The sequence below is a fragment of the Zalophus californianus genome, chromosome 1, assembly GCF_009762305.2.
Source record: "Zalophus californianus isolate mZalCal1 chromosome 1, mZalCal1.pri.v2, whole genome shotgun sequence".
NCBI lineage: Eukaryota > Metazoa > Chordata > Mammalia > Carnivora > Otariidae > Zalophus > Zalophus californianus.
This window is the reverse complement of record NC_045595.1, coordinates 144,583,450-144,611,407: the sequence shown is the minus strand read 5'-3', so window position 1 is coordinate 144,611,407 and position 27,958 is coordinate 144,583,450. Positions and strand designations below refer to the sequence as shown.

Sequence of the window (27,958 nt, the reverse complement as noted above, 5' to 3'; positions counted from 1 at the left end):
TCCATTCAAGTCTTTAATCTATTTTGAGTTAATTTTTGTGTTATACGCTTTTAATATTTTTAAAAGCTTAAAATATATGACTGTCATATAATTATTTGGTGTTGCAGAATTTATTAGCAGCTGTTTATAACAAGAATATGAGCACTTATATTCTTTAAAGTCTGATTTTTGGTTCTTAGTATATTTGATTTTCTTTTTTGGTCAATAAATTAAGGATAAAGTTATCTGATAATATTTATTTTAATTGTACTTCAAATTTTATCTGTACAAAAATTAGCGTGTACAAGTATCTGCTTCAGTTCCTGATTTCAGTTCTTTTGAGTGTATATCCAGGTGTGAAATTACTGCTTCATATGGTACTTCTATACTACTTCCTTCCTGAGGAACCACTAAACTGTTTTTCACAGAACCTGTACCATTTTACATTCCCACCAGCAATATATGCATGTTCCAGTTTTTCACATCCTTGTCAACATTTATTATTTTCCATTTTTTTTATCATAGCTATCCTAGGAGGTATGAAGTAGTGTCACTGTGGTTTGGATTTGCATTTCTCTAATGCTTAATGCAGTTGAGCATGTTTTCATGTGTTTATTGGCATATGATATTGTATATCTTCTGTCATCATTACCATTGTTGCCCATTCAACTCCTTTGACCATTTTTAAATTGGAATTTTTAAAATTGAATTCTTTGTATATTTTGGATATTAAACTCTTATCAGATAAGTGATATATAAATATTTTCTCCCATTCTGTAAGTTGTCTTTTCACTTTCTTGATAATGTTCTTTGATGCACAAAAGTTAATTTTGATGAAATTCAATTTATTTTTTCTTCTGTTGTTTCTGCTTTCGGGGTCATATCCAAAAATCCATTGCCAAATCCCAGATCATGAAGATTTATTCCTTCATTTTCTTCTAAGAGCTTTACGGTTTTAGCTCTGATATTTTGACCAGTTTGTTTTTTTGATGACCTCTTATTAGTTCTCTTTTTGCCTTCTGGCGGATTTAGATGCCAGAATATAGTATGTTTGATTCTTTTTAAATCAAGTGATTGCTTGTATTTAAACTTCTTAAAAAAATGCAATATAGTGAGAATTAATTTTGGGGGGATAAAAGCTATTGATTTGAAATTAATGTAACAGGTTAAATGTTTTCTCCGTGATATCTTTTGTAATAGTCTTGTTTCTGATATTTTCTTTAAATCACTATAAGTCTTGGGGCGCCTGGGTGGTTCAGTCGGTTAAGTGTCTGCCTTCGACTCAGGTCATGATCTCAGCATCCTGGGATGCTGAGAGCCCCACGCTGGGCTCCCTGCTCGGCAGGGAGTCTGCTTCTCCCTCTCCTTCTGCCCGTCCCCCTGATCATGATCTCTCTCTCTCTCTCCAATAAATAAATAAAATCTTTAAAAAAAAATCAGTGTAAATCTTATATTATTGCTTTACATAAGAATACCTTGCTCTTTGTTAAAGTTTTATATGTGAAAAGTTATGGTTAAGATAAACACTTGGTAAATAAATTGTTTAAATGTGTATTGGAAGCTTTCTTCTCAAATCTTCAAAGTATTTTAATAATCACTTTCATTTTTCAGTTTATTGTTTCATATAAAGGGAATAATAGAATTTGCCATGCCTATATGTAAGGGTGTTATGAGGAACACAGTATGTGAAAGTAGACTCCGGAGAGTGATATTCCTTTCTTCATATCAGTTGTATCAGTTGGCATACATTCAGGAAAACAAACCACTTAGGATATTTCTGATAGAAAGATTTTAATACAGTGAATGGGTTACAAAAATGTTAGAAGGTCTGGAGGAATAAAAAAAAAAGTTAAGGTGATGCCACCTAGAGATTAGTAAATATGGGAAGTAGCTATTGCCCCTGGGGCTGGAGAAACAAAAGGGAAAGTGGTGTTTCCCAGAGCCCCCAAGTACTGCACTTTTGAGAATACGGCCATTGTTACCTGGCCAGGAAGCCAGGAGCTTGCCTTCTTGTGGCTGCCTCAAGAGTCAAGGAGCCTGTAGTCCCCTTGAAACTGCCTAGATTGGTCACCAGTGCTGCTCAAAGTTGGTGTGGCTCACAGTTGATTACTGATGTCTGTGTCAGAACAGAAGCAGGAAAAACAGTGGCTTCCTCTATGTCTTGCCTCTTAATCTAATATTGGCTTCCACTGGCAGAATCTAACCTCTTTGTATGCAAGGAAGCCTAGGAAATATGTTTTGCAGATTTCTAGTACCTGGCAATATAGAGGAGGAGCCCATGGAAGGGTGATGTAGTGGTGAAAACCAACAATTAACCAGCACAAGAACCATAAAGGCTATAATTTGAAAATATTTTTGGTGGGCATGAGCATTTCTGAGTCTTTTCCAGAGAAATCTAGTTTTCACCTTCACAGGACATAACAGGATGAATCTGGAAGTAGATGGGAGGGTCACGGCAAGGTTGGGGGGATAGCCGTTTTCCAATCTTGGCTTTAATAATAAAAACCAATTGCACTGAGGAAAAAAATATTTTTGGCAGTCAAATTGTTGTGCAATTTAATGATTTTTATCCTTAAAACTTCTTATATGACTTTTCTCTTTTCCATATTCTCCATATCCAATATATTAGCAAAATATACCCCAAGTCTATCTAATAGTAGTTTCTCTATCACCTCCAAGTCTAAACTACTACCACCTCTTGTTTAGGATTATAACATAGCCTCCCAACTTGTGTTTCTGCTTCTTTTCTTGCCCTTCTACAGTGAGTTCTGTATACAGCAGCCAGGAAGAACTTTTTTTAATTTAATTTTTGAGAGAGCATGCAAGTGAGTGGGATGGGGGACAGAGGGAGAAGGAAAGAGAGAATCTTAAGCAGGCTCCACGTTCAGCATGGAGCCCGATGTGGGGCTTGATCTCATGACCCTGAGATCATGACCTCAGCCAAAATTAAGAGTCGGATTCTTAGCTTTGTGCGGTGGCAGTATTGTAGCCAATGAGGTTTATCTGAAGCGTGATTATTGCTAATTGAAAACTTTTACCAAAGATGTGGTCCATATATACAATGGAATATTACTCAGCCATCAGAAAGGATGAATACCTACCATTTGCATCGACATGGATGGAACTGGAGGGGATTATGCTAAGTGAAATAAGTCAGGCAGAGAAAGACAATTATATGGTTTCACTCATATGTGGAACATAAGGAATAGCAGGGAGGACATTAGGGGAAGGAAGGGAAAACTGAAGGGGGGGAAATCAGCGAGGGGGAGATGAGCCATGAGAGACTCTGGACTCCGGGAAACAATCTGAGGGTTTCAGAGGGGAGGGGGGTGGAGGGATGGGTATTAAGGAGGGCATGTGTTGTAATGAGCATTGGGTATTATATGCAAATAATCATGGGACAGTACATCAAAAACTGATGATGTACTGTATGGTGACTAACATAACATAATAAAAATAATAAATAAAAGGCCAGAGATCCCCTTCCCCCCCAGAAAAAAGGGTCAGATGCTTAACTGACTGAGCCACCCAGGCACCCGGTCAGGAAGAACTGTAAAAATATAAATTAGTTAGCAGCATTCCACTGTTCTAGCTTCCCATCACACTCAGAGTAAAATCCGTTATAACCATGGTCTACCAAGCCCTCTGATAACTCCCTGATCTCATCTCTACTCTCGACTTGGCTGTAGCTACTTGGACTTCGTTGTTCTTTAACATATCAAAGTCGTTCTCATCTTAGGGCTTTTGCACTCGCTGTCTGTTCTGTGCAGAATATTCTTCCTTCATATCTATGTATGGCTGTTTTCCTTACAATATTCCTTCTCTTCCTATGGATCTCCTTCACTTTATTTAGGTCACAGCCTTTCAGAGAAACCTTCCTTGACCACCCTATGGTCACTTTATGTCATTTTACTCTGTTTTTTATATACATACACACACCCACACACACATGTGAGTGCGCCATGCACACACACACAGATGATGTACAGATATGTGGGTCTGGTTCTTAAATGTATGTATGTACTTAATTTATTGTCTGTTCTAAGTTCCATGACTGCAGACACTTTGTTGTATTAATCTCTGCTACTACCACCTACAAGATTCTTGGTAGAAAGTAGTTACTCACGGCAGAGTTAAGAAGACTGGGGTTATGAAGTTATTAAAACTCTTAAGTGGTTTTTTTTATAGTCATTAAATGAATAAAAATCTTTTTAAATCCGTAATAGCACACACTAGGTAGATAATTTAAAGCAATGTTTAAAAATTTTCTTTTATTGTTTCTGGCACTTGAAAAACTTCAGGATCTCTGTTTTGACTATAAAATTTATGTTGCTTTAAAAATAATTTCCAAAATGGGGCGCCTGGGTGGCTGGTTAAGTGTCTGCCTTCAGCTCAGGTCCTGATCTCTCAGGGTCCTGGGATCAAGCTCTGCGTTGGGTTCCCTGCTCAGCTTTTTTTTTTTTTTTTTTTTTTTAAAGATTTTGTTTATTTGAGAGAGAGAGAGAGAGAGAGAGACAGCGAGCGAGGGAACATAAGCAGGGGGAGCGGGAGAGGGAGAAGCAGGCCTCCCGCTGAGCAGGGAGCCCGATGTGGGGCTTGATCCCAGCGTGACCTGAGCCGAAGGCAGATGCTTAACTGACCGAGCCACCCTGGCGCCCCAATAAATAAAATCTTAAAAAAAATAATTTGCAAACCGACCGATTACTCTTTGTCGGCCTGTCTGCTCAGAGGTCTTAAGGCTCTAGGTTGGTGAGCTTGTGTGTGTTTGTATACGCACTACATATGTATGTATAAATAGAAAACTCTTTGAAACTACACTCAGATGTCCAGTGCCTTTCTAATTTTATTTGCATATTTTTTATAGCATCTCAAATTTTCCTACTAATAGATAAAGTCTGAAATTCTAAGACCTTGGTTTATTTTAATATCCTTTCCTTTTATAGTCGCTATGCTGTCTGCTTTACCTGGCCTTTTTGTTTCTCGTTAACAAGTACTTTTAATTTTTCCTAGGAGGAGTGACTTGTGTGTACTTGATTCAGAGTTCTTATATATGAGGCAAAGATTCTTCCTCCATCATAATACTGCATACTTCACTTTAACTAGAATATATCCAGGGATGACACACCTCTTGTTTCATATATTCCTAGTACTTGCATAATTCTTATCCTGGGGCAGTCATTTAATTTTTCTGAGCTTTATCCTCCTCCTCTGTAAAGTGAATGGGCTTTACTAGATGACTTTTAGTTATAAACATTCTAAGGTTACAAAGCATTATTTATTATAAGATTTAATTATGGTCTCAGAGCCATTTGTTAAAATGTGGGAAAAGCCTAGCTGCATAAAATGCTTCATTTTAGTAGCATTCTCTACAATGAATTTTAATTACATAGCATTACAGGGTGAAGGAGGCTTTATAGGATATGACAAACTGCTTTCTAAAATGTAATGAACACTGGAATCTGCTCACAGTCTATAGCAGACTTTGTAATACTTAGGTTTTGGGGTATCAATTTGTGTCAGGATAAAAAGCTGGATATTCAACAGATGTCATTTATGAATAACTTTATGGTTTAAATAAATGTTTGAAATAATAGAGCCATTTGGGTTTTTAGCCAAGTAAGATTAAACATAGATTGGGATTAGATTGTCTTTGGTCATTTAAAAAAATTATTTGGATTCCTTGGTGGTTTATTTCTTCTGTAAAAATGGATATTACTGTTCCGGATTCCTTATGGAATGAGAATTTCCTAGGGTTGCTCTTTAACTCATGTCTTTATAAGATGCCAACTCATGACTTTTCCAGAGCAGGTCATGTGTGCTACGTTCTACTACGTATTGGAGTTGGCTTGAATACTGACTTGTTTTTCTGGAATACAGAGATGTCTATAACTTCACTGATGACTCTAACTTGCTGTTTGTGTAAGGAACTTGGACTATTTGATTATTCTCTTTGCTGAATTAAGCTTTAAGGTTGAATTGATGCATAAATTCTATAAAATGTGTAACCCTTTTTGCTTTTTTTTGTAAGTTTGAGTTTCCATATTGTAGCTGTCTACTCATTCACTCAATAAATGGTTTCATGAAAGTGTCATGTCCTATCGGGTGTTGGTGAAAAACGTTTAGATTTTAAAAATGGAATTATGTTAAAGTAATTAATAAATATTTAATAAATAAAAACTTCTTTTTAGGGGCGCCTGGGTGGCTCAGTCGATAGGCACCTGCCCTCAGCTCAGGTCATGATCCTGGGGTTCTGGGATCGAGCCCTGCATAGGGCTCCCTGCTCTGCGGGAAGCCTGCTTCTCCCTCTCCTGCTCCCCCTGCTTGTGTTCCCTCTCTCGCTGTGTCTTTCTCTGTCAAATAAACAATCTTTTTAAAAATTTTTCTTTTTAATAGAATTATGTTAAAATAAAACATAGTATTAGGGAAGATATTACATATTGAATGTATAACACTTCTAAATATTTAATATATATATATATTTTAAAGATTTTATTTATTTATTTGAGAGAGAGCTGATTTTTCAAATTCTTGGTCATTGTCATTGATGAGAATGTTGTCTGCATAAGTAGGCATATTGGTGAAAGGCAGGTGAGTATTTATTGCCCTTTGCTCCTGATTGACAGGAGTTGATTTATTGCCCTTTCTTCCTGATTGATAGGACCTTCTTTATCCCATGTAATTAGAATTTAAGTAATTCTGTCTCTTTAAGTTGTGCTTTAAAGGAGCAATCATTCATTAAGTTGAAGTGCTCTGTTTTTTTCTTTCATTGACATCTGTAATGCTTAAATTTTCCTGGATAAACTGAATAGATTTTGAATAAAGTAATGATGAACCTTTTTTGCAGGTATACACAGAAGTTGGTCTACCTACTTTTTTCTCCCTTTAACCCTTAATTAACTTTTAATAATTCTCTTTGTGGATGTAGATTATAGCAGACTCCCTAGTGATTCATTCTCAGCCTCTCCTTTCCAACACTCTGAATCCACACAGTTTGTCAGTGTATGTTAATTGTCAGAAATATCAAGGATTGCTTGAAATAAGTTCATCAGATTGCAGAATGCTGCTTAAGCCATATTTTAATGTCAATAACTAGCATTAACCACACCTGTAAGTTGAGATTTATTCCTCCTAAACTTTTTGAATTCTACTTTTAACTTACAAACTTAGGCACAGTTCTTTTGACAGCCAGTACATTTTGTTTGAAACAGCAGAGAGTGATAGTCTCATATCCTTTCTTTACCAAAAAGCTAAAAATGGATGAACCAAAGGTTTTGAATACTTTGTTTAGATCCATACATTATTTTGATAACATTTAATTTGGAATTTATGTCTGCATTCAAACTTTTACTTTGAGAGATCCTTTGTGAAATAATGTGTTACTAGATCTTCAGAGTTTTCCAAATGAATTTTTAGCACAAACTTACATCTTGCTGTCATTATGACAGCGCTATCAGTGTGCAACATTAGAATGTCTCCATAATATAATCTTTTTTGTTTTAAATTTTTTTTCTAGCATTTTGAGTATTTCATCCCTAGGAGTTTGTTTTGGTACTTTGCAAAAACAATTGATGGCTTTGCAAGATAATCTTCTATTCAGACGTTTCAACCATTGCTGTTAACTTGAGCACAGTTCTTAACATGTAGAATCATCACTCAGCAATAAACACTTTTGATAAAGTTTTCTTCTGGATTAGTGACTGTTACTGTGTTTATTTGGCATGCTGTCAAATGCATGTTTGTTCTGTTTGTTTGTTCTGTTCTGTTACTCATATGTGGTACCTTTTTGATTTCCTTTGCCTGTTTGGAAATTATGAAGTTTTGACATTCTCCTTGCAAGCTAACATACTGTGCAATTTTGCAATTGTATGAGGCATTCTGGCTCTAGCTCCTAATTGGGTCGTCTTGTAACCAGCTCCTTTTTTTTTTCTTTGTAACTAGTTTCTTAATTTGATATTGTTGTGACTAATTTCATAAGAGAACTTTGTTTCTTTTTTTTGTGTTTGCAGAAGTTTAGAGTACAAATCTTTCTGTATGAAATGGATGTTTTGTGTTGAAGTCCTGTATGGTTTGCTTCTACCATTGATTCATTTAATAACTTTGATAAAAAAGATAGGTCAAAGAAGAGAATTTGGACTATTGTGTTTGTATTCTGAATGTAATCACTTTTCAGCACTATTTATTGAAAAATTTGTCCATTATGGTGGGAAAACAATCAGTAAAAAATCTAAGTATGAAAATGAAACAATATATGTCTTTAAGTTTCAGAAATTGATATGTGTGTATGTTTTTCTGCATTCTTAAAATGTTTTAAAATTGTTGAAAGATAATATAATGAACATTTAATATAAAAATAGGAAATACTAATTTAGTTAATGCAATAAATGTTACTCTCATGTATGATCAGAAAATCAAATTTTCAAAGTGTTTTAAAATCTGCAAATGCCTACAATACCATTTAAATGATTATGTGCATTTGTTTATTTCAAGTTTTTTATTTAAATTCCAGTTAGTTAACATATAGTGTTATATTAGTTTCAGGAGTGGAATTTAGTGATTCATCACTTATATCTAGCACTCAGTGCTCATCACAACAGATTATGTGCATTCATCTTCAGAAATGTTTTTTAATAATTAAAAATAAAACAATGAAATTTCATCAAGAGTCAGAGTTTGGCTAATTAACATCAAAAGCCAATAATAAATATCAAGAAGTAATAGTCAAAAAAATAATTGATTGTATTCTTTTTTTTTTTTTTTTGATGTAGTTTTCCATGATTCATTGTTTGCATATAACACCCAGTGCTCCATTCAATATGTGCCCTCCTTAATACACATCACCGGGCTAACCCATCCCCCCAAACCCCTCCCCTCTAAAACCCTCAGTTTGTTTCTCAGAGTCCATAGTCTTTCATGGTTCATCTCCCCCTCCAATTTGCCCCCCTTCATTTTTCCCTTCCTACTATCTTTTTTTTTTTTAACATATAATGTATTATTTGTTTCAGAGGTACAGGTCTGTGATTCATCAGTCTTACACAATTCACAGCGCTCACCATAGCACATACCCACCCCAATGTCTATCACCCAGCCACCCCATCCCTCCCACCCCCCACCACTCCAGCAGCCATCAATTTATTTCCTGAGATTAAGAATTCCTCGTATCAGTGAGATCATATGATTCTTGTCTTTCTCTGATTGACTTATTTCACTTAGCATAATACCCTCTAGTTCCATCCACATCGTTGCAAATGGCAAGATTTTGTGTTTTTTGATGGCTGCATAATATTCCATTGTGTGTGCGTGTGTGTGTGTGTATGTATACATACTGCATCTTCTTTATCCATTCATCTGTTGATGGACATCTTGGCTCTTTCCATAGTTTGGCTATTGTGGACAGCGCTGCTGTAAGCATTGGGGTGCACGTACCCCTTCGGATCCCTACATTTGTATCTTTGGGGTAAATACCCAGTAGTGCAATTGCTGGATCGTATGGTAGCTCTATTTTCAACTGTTTGAGGAACCTCCCTACTGTTTTCCAGAGTGGCTGCACCAGCTTGCATTCCCACCAACAGTGTAGGAGGGTTCCCTTTTCTCCGCATCCCCGCCAACATCTGTCGTTTCCTCACTTGTTAATTTTAGCCATTCTGACGGGTGTGAGGTGGTATCTCATGGAGGTTTTGATTTGGATTTCCCTGATGCCAAGTGATGTTGAGCACTTTGTTTTGTGTCTGTTGGCCATTTGGATGTCTTCTTTGGAGAAATGTCTGTTCATGTCTTCTGCCCATTTCCTGATTGGATTATTTGTTCTTTGGGTGTTGAGTTTGATAAGTTCTTTATAGATTTTGGATACTAGCCCTTTATCTGATATGTATTTGCGAATATTTTCTCCCATTCTGTTGGTTGTCTTTTGATTTTGTTGACTGTTTCCTTTGCTGTGCAAAAGCTTTTTATCTTGATGAAGTCCCAGTAGTTCATTTTTGCCCTTGCTTCCCTTGCCTTTGGTGATGTTTTAGGAAGAAGTTGCTGCCTGTGTTCTCCTCCTCCCCAAATCGATTGTATTCTAATAGAAATACCTCATAACAAATGATGATGCTAAGGAAACAATTATATATACCTTATAAGTAGAAATGTGAAAAATAAAAACACATTAATAGCAAAAATTTGTGAAAATAAGAGCCAAAGAAAGATGAAATATTTAACAGTGGGTACAAAGGGGCGCCTGGGTGGCTCAGTCGGTTAAGCGTCTGCCTTCGGCTCAGGTCATGGTCTCAGGGTCCTGGGATCGAGCCCCGCATCGGGCTCCCTGCTTGGCGGGAGGCCTGCTTCTCCCTCTCACACTCCTTCTGCTTGTGTTCCCTCTCACTGTGTCTCTCTCTGTCAAATAAATAAAAATCTTAAAAAAAAAAAAAAAAGAATTAACAGTGGGTACAAAGCCAAGAAGTGATGACAAATTATGACTAAAATAGTTTTGGATGATTCAAATGGTAACACCAGGGGGAAAGTTACATAGTTTTGTTAAAGTAATAATTATTGCATTTGAATACTTTACAGAGCAAGTCAGACAAATAATATTAGAATATAATTTTAGCAAAAATACAATTTTAGCAGTTGGTAATTTCTGAATGGTTGTACCAAATAGTTTACAACTTCTCAAATCACTATGAAAACTTATAAACTGGGGTACCTGGGTGGCTTAGTCTAAGCATCTGACTCTTGATTTCAGTTTAGATCATGATCTCACAGTTGTGAGATTCAGCCCGGTGTTGGGCTCTGTGCTGAGCATGGAGCCTGCTTAAGATCTCTCTCTCCCTCTCTCTCCCCGCTCCCTCTCTTAAAAAAAAGAACACCCCCCAAAAACCCTTTGTTGACATTTTTGTCTGGCTGTTTAACAACCACCCCAAAATTTAGTGACTTAAAACAACTGTCATGTGTTTAGGTAGGGCTTGGAGGGGGGCAGCTTGTCTCTATGTCAGTTGGTGTTGGCTGAGTGGTTTGTGTGTGGCTGGAGGATCCAGCATGTCTGGTGCCTTATCTGGGGTGGCTAGAATGGCTGGGATTGGCCAGGCTCTTCCTGCCCTTTGGAGTCTTTCCTTCTCGAGGGCTTTTCTCTTATAATGTGATCTATCTCCAGCAGGGTAGTCAGACTTCTTAATGTGATAACTAGCTTTTCTTCAGGCTTAGGCCTGGAAATCACACAATCATTTCTGCTACATTCTTTCGGTCAAAGCAAGATACAGGACTACCCCAAATTCAGTGTAAAGGGAAATAAACTCTACCTTTTGGTGGGAGAGTACCATGCACATGGAGGGATGAGAAGAATTGTTGGTGGCCATCTATATATATATACAGTCTACTGTATCTTTCAGCACACCAGTAGTGCGTGCCATTGACCCAAGTGTTTGGAACCTTTGCAGTAGAAAATTTGTCCCCATCCCCAGAGATTTTGACTTATGTCATCTGGAGTATAGCATCAGAATTTTAAAAATTTCTCTAGGTGATTCTGACATGTAGTAGTTTGAGTACCACTACTTTAAATCAGTGATTCTCAAATTGTGATCCATGGACTAACAGCATCAGCATCACCTGGGGACTTGTTAGAACTTGAGCTTCTCAGAGTTCACCCAGATCTACTGAATCCGCATTCTGAGGCTGGGAGCCAGCCATCTGTGTTTGAACAAGCCTTCTAGGCAATTCTGAGGTACTATAAAGTTTGAGAACCGCTGTTCTAGAGCAGGGGTTGGCAGACTTTGGTTTGAAGGTCAGATCTAGCCCATCACCCCCTTTTTGCATATAAAGTTTCACTGGAACACATTCGTTTCTGTATTGTCTGTGGCTACTACAAAGAGAGTAGTTGTCACAAAGACCACATGACCCGCAAGCCTAAAATACTGTCTAGTCTTTTACAGAAAAAATGTGCTGACCTCTGCTCTAAAGGACTCCTTTATTTTTGTCCACTTCTAGGGACTATATCTGACATGACACCCACTGAAGAGAGACCTTTTTTCTGCTTTAGTGAAAGTGATTTAAAGACTAGTTACCTTGATGAATTTTTCTCAGTGGAGTGGTAGTGGATGAACCAAAGCTGCAACCCAGACTAACTAAAATCAGAATCTCTGGAAGTAGGAACCAGGCATCAGTAATTTTCAAAGGTCCCCAGGTCATTCCAGTGTGCAGCCTAGTTTGAAATAGTATATTGCTTCCCCCAAACAAACTACTTGGAAATCTTTGTAAATGCAGACTGATTCTGTAAGTTTGGAGTGGTTTTGGAAATTCTTTTCTAACAAGCAACCAGGTGATATGCATAATGCTGGTTTACACCTGGGGACCTTTAAATATACTGACTCCTGAGTCTCACCAGTGTTTCTGATTATCAGGGTATTTAAAAGTTCCCCAGGTTATTCTAATGTACAACCAATTTAAGAACCCCTGGGTTAGAGCAGTTTGTCTCAATCTTTAAGTAATAGAATCACTTAGCAAACTTAATAAAAATACAGAGGTATTCTTTTTTCTTTTTTTTGAGAGAGCGAGCGAGCGAGCATGTTTGCAAGTGCAAGCGGGGTGGAGGGTGGGGAGGGAGGGCAGAGGGAGAGGGAGAGAATCTTAAACAGACAGCGTTAGGCATGGAGCTGGAGGTGGGGCTCAATTCCCCGTCTGAGATCATGACCTGAGCTGACGTCAGGAGTTGGATGCTCAACTGACTGAGCCACCCAGGCGCCCCGGGGATTCTATCTTTCTTCAACAAGTTTGGACCTTGGTATTTTCTGTTAGCTTTCCCCATGATAAGCTAGCAAAGAATCACTGCTGTAGAGGAATGAAGGGAGAAAGAAGAATTTAGAGAACTGGATAGGCTAGGACAAGCAGAGAATGTAGAAAAAGAGGAACAAATGATAAACAATCATTTGCATATTGGGACCTGTTCCTGATGATAGCAGAGACCACTTGATTTATTATTGCCCTATTTACAAGTCTAGTGAGATTAATGAAAAGATTCAGTGACTGGTGGCCCAGTCAGTTAAGCGTCCGACTCTTGATTTTGGCTCAGGGTTGTGGGATCGAGCCAGGGGTCGGGCTCCACATTGAGCAGGGAGTCTACCTGAGACTCTCTCCCTCTCCCTCTGCTCCTCCCCTCTGCTCACTCACACTCTTTCTCTCCAATAAATAAATAAAATAAATCTTACACAAAAAAAGATTCAGTGAGTCCACAGCCATAGCCCTGTACTCTTCTATAGATTTTGGAAAGCACAGGGATGATTTTGTCCTGTAGAATTATAGAAGAGAGTGCTGTGGTGGTTGAATAAAATTTAAATGGAAGACAAAGACTTTACAAAATTTATACTTTGAACCAATGGGACCTAAATGGTAAGAACTGGAAACTTTCCGTGCCAACTATGGTTGTGTAACCTGTCTTCTTCTAACCTTCCTAGAATACTCTGCCATGTGTAAAGTGCATCTCAGCTTTCATCCTTTCCTGAAAGCAGGTGAGATAGTGTTGCTTTAACCAGGTCCAGACATGAATGGGAAATAAACCTGAGTGTAAGCCATTGGTTTTAAAGATTGATTGATTGATTTTAGAGGGAGAGTGACAGAGGGTGAGTGGGGAGGCCAGAGGGAGGGGGGAGAGAGAATCCTCGAGCAGACTCCCCACTGAGTGTGGAGCCCAAGGCGGGGCTCAGTCCCACAATCCTGAGATCATGATCTGAGCTGAAATCAAGAGTCTGCTGCTTAAGTGACTGAGCCATCCAGACACCCAAAGCCATTGGTTTTAAACTGCTATATATTATCTATGCATTCAAGTTAGATCCTTTTATAATTAGCAGATAGGTCAAATGATACATTGTTGGTTATTTGTTATATATATATATGTCGCTAAGAATAATACTCTTAATGTTCAGAAATGGAAATGAACCTTAGCTTTTGTGTGGTAGCTTCCCTCACCCCCACAATGTCTCATTGTGGCTTTATTATACCATTCCAGGCTTTGTGGTATAGAAACAAAAGACAAGACCCGAGATGTACTCAGTTCTGAGGATAAGACAATTTTTTTGGTCTAAAACCTAAGTGAAGTTTTTGGGTGATCACTGAACACTTTGCATAAGATCTGGATCAGAATCCCCTATTAGTGAAGATAGAACACAACACAAGGAAAATGGGGAAATCAGATAAAGGGCAAAAACTTAGGAAAGAGTCTTACAAAGTTCATTTGGTACCTGGCTTCCAGGAACATTGACAAGGCTACTTTTATTTCAGCCTCTGATTCTTTCAAGGCTTATAGAGCTTTTTACTTTTAGCATATGAAAAGGAATGCTGTGAATTCTGCCTCAGGCCGAGTATAGATTAGTGATTTAAGAAATGGGACTGAGGCAACTCTGAAGCAGTTTGCACAGGAAACAGCAGTAGTTAGCTGGTAGGTTGTCCGGGTGGCATGCAGTTGGCAGGTAGGAGACAGACAGCTCTTTACTCAGTTACTTTTGCATTAACGACATACTTTTCACTGTAATGGAGGTGTTGAAAATATGTTGCCTAGATAATTGGCAGTTTCCTAAAATACTTCTTATCCATTCAAATGTATATAAAATTTAGGTAATGCTGTATCTTGGAGGATGTAGATAGTAATGTTTTTATAGTTTTAAAACAATGACAATGCTACACAGGAAAACATTGTGTTTTTTTCCTTTGGAATATATTGATTTTTTTAAACAGCGTAACTGAGGAATAATATAGCCAGCTTATTAAAGTGTACAATTTTGGAAATGTTGAGATATGTAAACCTCCATGTAAACTGTCACCTGAGTGAATATAGTAACAGTCACACCCCAAAAGTTTTCCTATGCCACTTTATAATTGTTTGCTGCCTCCTCATTTCTAGTCATTCACTGATCTACTTTCTATCATTATTGATTAGTTTGGATTTTCTATACTTACTTGTAAATAGAATCAGTGTAATTATTTTGAGACTCAATAGTGTTGTGCTTATCAATAATTCATTCCCTTTTTATTGCTTAATACTGTTAAACTGTATGGATATGCCATGATTTATCCATTCACCTGTTGACGGATGTCTTAGTTATCTATTGCTGTATAGTGGATTACCCCAAAATAGAGTGGCTTAAAACAATCAACATTTATTATCATGGTTTCTGGGCCAGGAATTTTTAAAGAGACATGGCTGGTTTGCTCTGGCTCAGTTTTCTATGAGATTACTGTTAAGGTGTTGGCTGGGCCACAGTCACTTGAAAGTTTTATGGGGCTGGAGGATCCAGTTCCAAGATAGGGCCATGTACATGGCTGTTGGATCCAGGCAGACCTCAGTTCCTCCCAAGGAGCATCCTCCTTGGGCTGCTTGAGTGTCCTTACTACATAGAATGTGGTTACTCTCTAAACAAGCTATCCAAGAGCAAGGGCAAAGAGAAAGCTGCAATACTTTTCATGACTTAGTTTTAGAAGACACACATTTTCACTTCCTCCATAGTACCATTTGTTAGAAGTAAGGCACTGTGGGCGCCTGGGTGGCTCAGTTGGTTGGGCAACTGCCTTCGGCTCAGATCATGATCCTGGAGTCCCGGGATCCAGTCCCACATCGGGCTCCCTGCTCAGCAGGGAGTCTGCTTCTCCCTCTGACCCTCTTCCCTCTTGTGCTCTCTATCTCTCATTCTCTCAAATAAATAAATAAAAATCTTTAAAAAAAAAAAAAAGTAAGGCACTGTAACCAGCTTATTCTCAAGGTAAGAAGCATCAGACTCCACTTTTGAAGGGAGGAATGTTAAAGGATTTGTGGACATATTTTAAAGTTGTTTGAGTTGTTTCTGGGTTTTGGCTATTATAAATAAAGCTACTTATAAAAATATATGTAAAAGTTTATATATGTATATGCATTTATTTCTTTCGTGTAAATAGGAGTAGAATGGCTAATTTATAAGGTAGGATTATGTTTAACTTTTTACAAAACTATTTGTATAGTGAAGGCTACAAAACATTGGTAAGAAAAATTAAGGGAAGAGAAAATAACTTGTTGTTTATAATAATAATATTCTTTCCTATGTTAAATTTTAAAAAAATTTTAACTTCTTCAAAGAAATTAAAGAAAACCTCCCAGAATTTGGAAATTGTTTCCCAAAGTTGACTATATATTTTATAGCAGCCATGTATGAGAGTTCTAGTTGCTTTAATCAACACACTTGGTATGGTCACTCTTTTTAAATTTATCATGGTTTTAATTGGCATTTTCTTGATAACTAGAGATGCTGAGCATCTTTTTGTGTGTGTTTATTTTCCATTAATATATCTTCTTGATGAAATGTCAGATCTTTTGCCCATTAAAAATTTTTGGATTTTTATTTTTTTTTTAAAGATTTTTTATTTATTTATTCATGAGAGAGAGAGAGAGAGAGGCAGAGGGAGAAGCAGGCTCCCAAGGAGCAGGGAGCCCGATGCGGGACTCGATCCCAGGACCCTGGGATCATGACCTGAGCCGAAGGCAGACGCTTAACCATCTGAGCCACCCAGGCGCCCAAAAATTTTTGGATTTTTAAAATCTTATTTAGTTGTAAGAGTTCTTTCTGTATTCCAGATATGTTTTTTGTCAGATAAATGTTTTGCAGCTATTTTCTTCCAGGCTTTGGCTTGTCTTTTTCACTTTTATAACCATATCTTTTGAAGAGCAGTAGTTTTAATTTTAATTGTCAATTTATTGATTGTTTTCTTTTATAGTTTTCTTTTTGTGTTTTACCAAGAAATGTTTGCCAGTTTATTCTGTGTTTAGATTTGTGATCCATTCTGAGTTAAATTTTCTGTATGTTTGCATGGTAAGGATCAAGGTTTATTTTTTTTCAGCATGTGGCTCTTCAGTTGTTTGTTCTGATACCATTTGCTCAAAAACTTTTGCTTTCCCATTTTGGCAACTTTTGGAAGGCAGCTGTGCTCACCAGTATACCACCAGCGCCACACTGTCTAAAAAAACATGTGGGTCATTTTTGGACTCTATTTTGTTTCACTGATCTTTTTGCTTATCTTTATTCTAATAGCACAATAGCCTTGATTACTGTAGCTTTTGTAGTAAGCCTTAAAGTCAGGTAGTGTAGCTATTCCAGCTTTGTTCCTTTTTTTCAAAATTGGCTTGGCTATTGCTAGGTCTTTTACATTTTCACATAAATTTTTGAATCAGATTTCCAGCTTCTACAGAAAATCTTACTGGGATTTAGAGTGGGATTGCATTGAAGGTATAGATCAGTTTGGTGAGAATTGACATCATACTAATATTGAGTCTTCGAATCCATGAACACAGTATATCTCTCCATGAACACAGTTATCTCTCCATTTATTTAAGTTTAATTTCTCTTGGTAATGTTTTGTAGTCTTCACTGTACAAGTCTTATGTATCTTTTGTCAGCTGTATCCCTAAGCATTTCCTATTTTTTTTTAAGATTTTATTTATTTATTTGACAGCACAAGCAAGGGGAGCAGCAGAGGGAGAGGGAGAAGCAGCAGGCTCTCCGCTGACCAAGGAGCCTGATGTGGGGCTTGATGCCAGGACCCTGGGATCATGACCTGAGCCCAAGGCAGATGCTTAACTGCTGAGCTATCCAGGCGCCCCAGCATTTCCAATTTTTTGATGCTACTGTAAAGTTCGGTTTCTAATTAGTTGTCGCTGGTATATAGAAATAGCATTGAATTATGTATATTGACTTTGTTCCTGTGGCCCTGCTAAGTACACTTATTAGTTCTAGTAGACTTTTCTGTAAATTCCATAGTATTATCGATATAGCCAATCATATCACCTATGGGTAAAGATTGTTTTATATTCTTCCTTTTTAATATTTTCCCCTTTTTTCATTTTTCTTGCTTGATTGCATTGCTAGGATTTCTAGTACAGTGTTGAATAGAAGTGATGAGAGCAGACAGTCTTGCCTTGTTCTTGATCATTGCCATTAAGAAGGCTTTCACCACAAAAAAAAAAAAGGCTTTCACCACTGAATATGTTAGCTGTAGGTTTTTCATATGTGCCTTTTATTAGTTTGAGGAAGTCCCCTTCTATTCCTGGGTTCCTGAGAATTTTTATCAGGAATGGATGTTGGATTTGGTCGAATGCTTTTTTGTATACTTTCTCTTTTAGTTTGTTAACATGGTAAATTATAGTCATTGATTTTTGAATGTTAAATCAATCTTGCAATCCCAGAATAAGTCCTAATTAGTTATGATATATTGTCCTTTTTATATGTTGTTATTATATATCATTGTCACGTATTAAGAATTTTTGCATGCATGTTCATGAGGGATGTTGAGGGTTCCCTTGTTTCTACATCCTCACCAACACTTGTTCTTGTCTTTTTGATACTGGCCGTTCTGACTTGTGTGAGGTGATAGCTCATTATGGTTTTGATTTGCATTTCCTTGATGATGAGTGATGTTGAGCATCTTTTCATGTGTTTGTTGGCCATCTGTATATTTTCTTTGAAAAAATATCTGTGCGGGTCCTCTGCCAGTTTTTAAACCAGATTGTTTCTTTTGTGTATGAGTTCTTTTTTTTTTAAGATTTTATTTGTTTTTTTAAAATTTTTTATTGTTAATCACCATACGTTACATCATTAGTTTTTGATGTAGTGTTCCATGATTCATTGTTTGTGCATAACACCCAGTGCTCCACACAGAATGTGCCCTCTTTAATACCCATCACCAGGCTAACCCATCCCCCCACATTCCTTCCCTCTAGAACCCTCAGTTTGTTTTTCAGAGTCCATCGTCTCTCATGGTTCGTCTCCCCCTCTGATTTACTCCCCTTCATTCTTCCCCTCCTGCTATCTTCTTCTTTTTCTTTTTTCTTAACATATGTTGCATTGTTTCAGAAGTACAGATCTGTGATTCAACAGTCTTGCACAATTCACAACGCTCACCATAGCACATACCTACCCAATGTCTATCACCCAGCCACCCCCATCCCTCCCACCCCCCACCACTCCAGCAACACTCAGTTTGTTTCTTGAGATTAAGAATTCTTCATATCAGTGAGGTCATATGATACATGTCTTTCTCTGATTGACTTATTTCACTCAGCATAACACCCTCCAGTTCCATCCACGTCATTGCAAATGGCAAGATCTCATTCCTTTTGATGGCTGCATAATATCCCATTTTGTATATATACCACATCTTCTTTATCCATTCATCTGTCGATGGACATCTTGTCTCTTTCCACAGTTTGGCTATTGTGGACGTTGCTGCTATAAACATTGGGGTGCACGTACCCCTTCGGATCCCTACATTGGTATCTTTGGGGTAAATACCCAGTAGTGCAATTGCTGGATCGTATGGTAGCTCTAATTTCAACTGCTTGAGGAACCTCCATACTGTTTTCCAGAGTGGTTGCACCAGCTTGCATTCCCACCAACAGCGTAGGAGGGTTCCCCTTTCTCCGCATCCCTGCCAACATCTGTCATTTCCTGACTTGTTAATTTTCGCCATTCTGACTGGTGTGAAGTGGTATCTCATTGAGGTTTTGATTTGGATTTCCCTGATGCCGAGCGATGTTGAGCACTTTTTCATGTGTCTGTTGGCCATTTGGATGTCTTCTTTGGAAAAATGTCTGTTCATGTCTTCTGCCCATTTCCTGATTGGATTATTCTTTGGGTGTTGAGTTTGATAAGTTCTTTATAGATTTTGGATATTAGCCCTTTATCTGATATGTCATTTGCAAATACTTTCTCCCATTCTGTCAGTTGTCTTTTGGTTTTGTGGACTGTTTCTTTTGCTGTGCAAAAGCTTTTGATCTTGATGAAATCCCAAGAGTTCATTTTTGCCCTTGCTTCCCTTGCCTTTGGCAATGTTTCTAGGAAAAAGTTGCTGCGGCTGAGGTCAAAGAGATTGCTACCTGTGTTCTCCTTTAGGATTTGATGAACTCCTGTCTCACATTTAGGTCTTTCAACCATTTGGAGTCTATTTTTGTGTGTGGTGTAAGGAAATGGTCCAGTTTCATTCTTCTGCATGTGGCTGTCCAATTTTCCCAACACCATTTGTTGAAGAGACTGTCTTTTTTCCATTGGACATTCTTTCCTGCTTTGTCAAAGATGAGTTGACCATAGAATTGAGGGTCCATTTCTGGACTCTCTATTCTGTTCCATTGATCTATGTGTCTGTTTTGGTGCCAGTACCATACTGTCTTGATGATGACAGCTTTGTAATAGAGCTGGAAGTCTGGAATTGTGATGCCGCCAGCTTTGCTTTTCTTTTTCAATATTCCTCTGGCTATTCGGGGTCTCTTCTGGTTCCATACAAATTTTAGGATTATTTGTTCCATTTCTTTGAAAAAAGTGGATGGTATTTTGATGGGGATTGCATTGAATGTGTAGATTGCTCTAGGTAGCATTGACATCTTCACAATGTTTGTTCTTCCAATCCATGAGCATGGAACGTTTTTCCATTTCTTTGTGTCTTCCTCAATTTCTTTCATGAGTATTTTATAGTTTTCTGAGTACAGATCCTTTGCCTCTTTGGTTAAATTTATTCCTAGGTATCTTATGGTTTTGGGTGCAATTGTAAATGGGATCGACTCCTTGATTTGTCTCTCTTCTGTCTTGTTGTTGGTGTATAGGAATGCCACTGATTTCTGTGCACTGATTTTATATCCTGCTACTTTACTGAATTCCTGTATGAGTTCTAGCAGTTTTAGGGTGGAGTCTTTTGGGTTTTCCACATACAGTATCATATCATCTGCGAAGAGTGAGAGTTTGACTTCCTCCTTGCCAATTTGGATGCTTTGATTTCTTTTTGTTGTCTGATTGCTGTGGCTAAGACTTCTCATACTATGTTGAATAGCAGTGGTGATAGTGGACATCCCTGCCACGTTCCTGACCTTAGGGGAAAAGTTCTCAGCTTTTCCCCATTGAGAATGATATTCGCTGTAGGTTTTTCATAGATGGCTTTTATGATATTGAGGTATGTAGCCTCTATCCCTATACTCTGAAGAGTTTTGATCAAGAAAGGATGCTATACTTTGTCAAATGCTTTTTCTGCATCTATTGAGAGGATCATATGATTCTTGTTCTTTCTTTTGTTAATGTATTGTATCACGTTTGATTTGTGGATGTTGAACCAACCTTGCAGCCCAGGGATAAATCCCACTTGGTCATGGTGAATAATCCTTTTAATGTACTGTTGGACCCTGTTGGCTAGTATTTTGGTGAGAATTTTTGCATCCATGTTCATCAAGGATATTGGTCTGTCATTCTCCTTTTTGATGGGGTCTTTGTCTGGTTTGGGGATCAAGGTAGTGGTGGCCTCATAAAATGAGTTTGGAAGTTTTCTTTCCATTTCTATTTTTTGGAACAGTTTCAGGAGAATAGGTATTAATTCTTCTTTAAATGTCTGATAGAATTCCCCTGGGAAGCCATCTGGCCCTGGGCTTTTGTTTGTTGGGAGATTTTTGATGACTGCTTCAATTTCCTTGGTGGTTATAGGTCTGTTCAGGTTTTCTATTTCTTCCTGATTCAATTTTGGTAGTTGATACATCTCTAGGAATGCATCCATTTCTTCCAGGTTACCTAATTTGCTGGCATAGAGTTGCTCATAATATGTTCTTATAATTGTTTGTATTTCTTTGGTGTTGGTTGTGATCTCTCCTCTTTCATTCATGATTTTGTTGATTTGGGTCATTTCTCTTTTCTTTTTGATAAGTCTGGCCAGGGGTTTGTCAATCTTGTTAATTCTTTCAAAGAACCAGCTCCTGGTTTCGTTGATCTGTTCTACTGTTCTTTTGGTTTCTATTTCATTGATTTCTGGTCTGATCTTTATGATTTCTCTTCTCCTGCTGGGTTTAGGCTTTCTTTGCTGTTCTTTCTCCAGCTCCTTTAGGTGTAGGGTTAGGTTGTGTATTTGGGACCTTTCTTGTTTCTTGAGAAAGGCTTGTGTTGCTATATACTTTCCTCTCAGGACTGCCTTTGCTGTATCCCAAAGATTTTGAACAGTTGTGTTTTCATTTTCATTGGTTTCCATGAATTTTTTTAATTCTTCTTTAATTTCCTGGTTGACCCATTCATTCGTTAGTAGGATGCTCTTTAGCCTCCATGCATTTGAGTTCTTTCCGACTTTCCTCTTGTGATTGAGTTCTAGTTTCAAAGCACTGTGGTCTGAAAATATGCAGGGAATAATCCCAATCTTTTGGTACCAGTTGAGACCTGATTTGTGACCTAGGATGTGATCAATTCTGGAGAATGTTCCACGGGGACTAGAGAAGAATGTGTATTCCGTTGCTTTGGGATGGAATGTTCTGAATATGTCTGTGAAGTCCATTTCGTCCAGTGTGTCATTTAAAGTCTTTATTTCCTTGTTGATCTTTTGCTTAGATGATCTGTCCATTTCAGCCAGGGGGGTGTTAAAGTCCCCCACTATTATTGTATAGTTGTCAATGTGTTTCTTTGCTTTAGTTATTAATTGGCTTATATAATTGGCTGCTCCCATGTTAGGGGCATAGATATTTACAATTGTTAGATCTTCTTGTTGGATAGACCCTTTAAGTAGGATATAGTGTCCTTCCTCATCTCTTATTACAGTCTTTGTTTTAAAATCTAATTTGTCTGATATAAGGATTGCCACCCCAACTTTCTTTTGGTGTCCATTAGCATGGTAAATGGTTTTCCACCCCCTCACTTTCAATCTGGGGGTGTCTTTGGTTCTAAAATGAGTCTCTTGCGGACAGCAAATGGATGAGTCTTGTTTTTTAATCCAATCTGATAGCCTGTGTCTTTTGATTGGGGCATTTAGCCCATTTACATTCAGGGTAACTATTGAAAGGTATGAATTTAGTGCCATTGTATTGCCTGTAAGGTGACTGTTACTGTATATTGTCTGTGTTCCTTTCTGGTCTATGTTGCTTTTAGGCTCTCTCTTTGCTTAGAGGACCCCTTTCAATATTTCTTGGAGGGCTGGTTTCGTGTTTGCAAATTCCTTTAGTTTTTGTTTGTCCTGGAAGCTTTTTATCTCTTCTTCTATTTTCAATGACAGCCTAGCTGGATATAGTATTCTTGGCTGCATATTTTTCTCGTTTAGTGCTCTGAAGATATCATGCCAGTCCTTTCTGGCCTGCCAGGTCTCTGTGGATAGGTCTGTTGCCAGTCTAATATTTCTACCATTGTAGGTTACATATCTCTTCTCCCGAGCTGCTTTCAGGATTTTCTCTGTCTCTGAGGCTCGTAAGTTTTACTATTAGATGTCGGGGTGTTGACCTATTTTTATTGAATTTGAGAGGGGTTCTCTGTGCCTCCTGGATTTTGATGCCTGTTTCCTTCCTCACATTAGGGAAGTTCTCTGCTATAATTTGCTCCAATATACCTTCTGCCCCTCTCTCTTTCTTCTTCTTCTGGGATCCCAATTATTCTAATGTTGTTTCGTCTTACATATCGCTTATCTCTCAAATTCTGCCCCTGTGATCCTGTAGTTGTTTCTCTCTCTTTTTCTCAGCGTCTTTATTTTCCATCATTTGGTCTTCTATATCGCTGATTCTCTCTTCTGCCTTGTTCATCATAGCAGTTAGTGCCCCCATTTTTGATTGTACCTCATTAGTAGCCTTTTTGATTTCGACTTGGTTAGATTTTAGTTCTTTTATTTCTCCAGAAAGGGTTTCTCTAATAACTTCCACGCTTTTTTCAAGCCCAGCTAGTATCTTTAAAGTCATGATTCTGAACTCTAGGTCCAACATCGCACTAATGTCTGTATGGAGTAGGTCCCTGGCAGAGGGTACTACCTCTTGTTCTTTTTGTTGAGGTGATTGTTTTCATCTTGTCATTTTGTCCAGAGGAGAATAGATGAATGAGAGAACAAAATGCTATCAGGTTAACAACGTCCCCAGCAAATATACTCTATACAAATCAGAAAAGACCTGAAACCAGGGGAAAAGAAAGGGAAAGAAAGAAAGAAAGAAGAGAGAGAGAGAAAAAACAAAAAGAAAAAGATAAAAACAAAAACAGAACAATACAAAAAAAACCGAATATGATCTAATATGATCAGGCTAGTGCATAGATCAGTGCCACATACTAGATTTTGGACGTATTTTGGTCTGTTAGAAGAAAGTGCCTCCTAAAATTTTAAAGGAAGAAAGACTTATATATGTACAAAATTAGGGTTGATACAATGAAGAGATGGAAGATGACTGTAAAGATGAAAATTATAAAAGATTTTATAAAAGGAATTGATAAGAAGTTGTTTGAAAAAAGAAAGAAGAAGATTAAAAAAAAAAGGAGAGAATGTGATCAGGCAGGAGACTAGAACAAAGCCATACACTAGTGATTTAGGGTATATTTTGATCTGTTAGAAGAAACTGTATCTTAAAATTTTAAAGAGAGAAGAACTTTATATATATATATATATATATGACGAAAATAAGGGTAACTACTATGTAGGGATAAAATATGACTCTAAAAATGAAAAATAAAAAATGTTTTTTTAAAAAAGGGATTGATAAGATGTTGGTTGAAAAAGGGAAAAAGAAAAATAAGAAACACTTAAAAAATTAACTTTGAGAAACTAATGAATCATGGTAAAAAAAGCCATGAATTCTATGTGCAATATTCCCCTAGCGCTGGAGTTCTCCCGTTCTCCTTGATCGGTAAACTTGGTCTTGCTTGCTGGCTGTTCGTGCTGATCTTTTGGGGGAGGGGCCTGTTGCCGTGGTTCCCAAATGTCTTTGCCGGAGGCGGAATTGCCCTTCCCTTGTCTGTCCGGGCTAAGCACGGGTTTGCTCTCAGGAGCTTTTGTTCCCTGCAAGCTCTTGGTACAGCTTTGGGGGACGAGAGTGAAAATGGCGGCCTCCTAATCTCCGCCCCGGAGGAGCCGAGAACTCGGGGTCCCACTCCTCAGTGCGCCCCCAGAGAAAAGCAGTCAGTCACTGCCATGTCCCCGGTCTCCAGCCGCACTGCGTACTCACCCGGCCTGTGACCGAGCATTTCTATCTCTGGCACCCGACCCCGTGTGGAGTCTCCAAACCCAGCAGATCCGTGCGGTGCACTCCCGCGCTGCTCCTCCCCGGGGAGGAAGGGGAATCTCCCCGGCTCTGTCACTTGTTGGGTCCCTGCTGGAGGAGCAGTGGCCGGACTGGGCCGCGGATCACAGTTTATGGCAACCCCGAGCTGAGAGCCCGAGCCTCGGCTCCCTCTCTGCAGCCGGCTTCCCCGCTCTGATACCTGGGAGCTCTGCCGCACTCAGGCACCTCCGGTCTTTCTGTGACCCCGAGGGTCCTGAGACCACACTGTCCCGCGAGGGTTCCACCCCCCGCTTAGCCACTGGAGCGACGTCCCTTAGCGGAGCCGGCTTCTAAAAGTTCAGATTTTGTGCTCCGTGGCTCTATCACTTGCCAGAAGCGGCGACGGAGGCCCCCTCCCCCGGCGTATCCTGAATATCCCCCTCGGATTCACTTCTCCGCACGTCCTACCTTCCAGAAAGTGGTCGCATTTCTGTTTAGAGAGTTGTTGCTATTTTTCTCTTCGATCTCCTGTTGAGTTCAGAATGGTTTGATCCCTATCCAGCTGAATTCCTGAGATCAGACGAAAGCCAGGTCTCCTACTCCTCTGCCATCTTGCTCCGCCCCTCAAGATTTTATTTATTTATTTGACAGAGAGCAAGAGCAAGGGAGGTCACAGAGGGAGAGAGAAAGGGAGAAGCAGACTCCCCACTGAGTGAGGAACCTGATGCAGGGTTTGATCCCAGAACCCCGAGATTATGACCTGAGCCAAAGGCAGACGCTTAACCATGTAAGCCACCCAGGTGCCCTGTGTATGAGTTCTTTATGTATTTAACCATGTAAGCCACCCAGGTGCCCTGTGTATGAGTTCTTTATGTATTTTGGGTATTAACTCCTTACCAGGTATATCATTTGCAAATATCTTCTCCCATTCAGTATGTTACCTTCTCATTTTATTGATGGTTTCCTTCACCGTGTAAAACTTTTAAATTTGATGTAGTCACAATTGTTTATTTTTCCTTTATTTCCCTTGCCTGGGGAGATAATTCAGAAAAATACTAAGGCCATGATATTTATGGTTTCGGATGTCACATTTAGGTCTTTAATCTATTTTGAGTTTATTTTTGTGTATGATATAAGAAAATGGTCCAGTTTCATTCTTTTGCATGTACCAGTCCAGTTTTCCCAACAGTATGTACTGAAGAGACTGTGTTTTCTCTGCTGTATATTCTTGCCTCCATTATTGTAGATTAATTGAATATGAGTTTGTTTCTGGGCTCTTTATTCTGTCCCATTGTTCTCTGTGTATGTTTTTGTGCTAGTACCATACTGTTTGATTATTATAGCTTTGCAGTAGAGTTTGAAATCTGGATTTGTGATGCCTCCAGTTTTGTTTTTTTTGCAAGATTGCTTTGAATCTTTGTGGTCTTTTGTAGTTCCATACAAATTTTAGGATTATTTTTTCTAATTCTGTGATAAATACTATTAATTAGCTTTATGAATTTTGACAAACACATATGGTTGGATCTCCATACCACAATCTAGATGCATGACAGTTCCAATAATCCTAAAAATACCCTTATTTTACTCCGTTGTTAGTACCTTCTACCTCCGACCACTAGAAATTTCTGATTTATTCTTCATCCCTATAGTTTTATCTTTTCCCGAATGTCATATAAATGGAATCATATAGTTTGTAACCTTTTGAATATGACTTATTTTACTTAGCTAAATCCATTGAGATTCATCTATGTTGTTGTATGTATTAATAGTTGTTCCTTTTTATTGCTGAGTAGTATTCCATTGCATGGATGTACCAAAGTTTATTTCTTCAAGGACGTTTGGATTGTTTCCAGTTTTTGGCAATTAGGAACGGAATTGCTATAAATGTTTGCATACAGATTTTGGTGTAAATCTAAGTTTTCTTTTTTCTTGGGCAAGTTCCTAGGAGTGGGATTGCTAAGTTTTATGTAAGTATAGCTTTAAACTTTATAGGACATGGAGGTTTTTAATAGATTCTATTTCTTTAATTCTGTTTAGGTTATTGATTCTTATTGAGTGAGCTTTGGTAGTTTTTGTCTTTCAAAGAATTAACCCATCTTGTCTGTTAAATTTATAGGCATAAAATTATTCCCCAGTTCCCCTGGTTATTCCTTTTAATATTTGTAGAGTCTGTGGTGTTGTCATCTCTCTCCTTCTTGGTATTCGAAGTTTTTTTGTTTTTTTAGAGCTGGGGGTAGGGACAGAGGGAGAGGGAGAGAGAGAATCTCAAGCAGGCTCCACACCCAGCGTGGAGCCCAATGTGAGGCTTGATCTCACAACCCTGAGACCTTGTCCTGAGCCAAAATCAAGAGCCGGATGCTTAACTGACTGAGCCACCCAGTTGCCCCTGAAGTTCGTGTTTTCAAAATTTTTTCTTTGGCAAGAGGTTCATCAACTTTATAGACCTTCTGAAAGAACTGGCTTATGTTTTTGTTGAGTTTGGGTTACTGATACTGTTTAGCTGACTTCCGATCATCTTTATTATTTCCTCTCTTCTGCTTAATTTGGATTTACTACTTTGGGTTTAACATATTACAGAAAACAGTTCTTTCAGTCTGGATGTAAATTGTCATATTTTTAAATCCTGTAGTACTCAGTTCAGGTGTGGTGTGTGTGTGTGTATGTGTGTGTGGTGTTGGTGTTTAGTGTTTAGGCAAGAACATGAGACTTTGCTAGTAGCAAGATTTCAGAGAGAGTGAAATTGGTACTGTTTTTAATGAGAAGGGTACAGGATTTTTTTTTTGTTTTGAATATTGATTTTTGTGCCTGTTCATCTCTGAATGTAGAGTATCTGTAAATTATCAAAATACTCAGAATTTCCATGACAAGCCCAGTGAAATTTCCCACACATAGAGCTACTAAAGTTTAACATGTGGCATTATTTAAGTGGGGCAAATTATTGTCACGAGGAATAAAACTTTATTCTTGTCTCTAGTCTTAGCAGTCATTGAACCTAAAGGACTATATAATGTTTACTCAAATTAAGAATGTAAAACATTT

General features: G+C 38.2%; 1 protein-coding gene and 1 pseudogene across 2 annotated transcripts in view; both read left to right on the top strand.

The window, feature by feature from the left end:
• Positions 1 to 27,958, top strand: part of ACAP2 (ArfGAP with coiled-coil, ankyrin repeat and PH domains 2) — a 139,918-nt gene that overhangs the window by 57,185 nt on the left and 54,775 nt on the right. The window lies entirely within an intron of this gene.
• Positions 2,943 to 3,068, top strand: LOC113918984 (annotated as a pseudogene).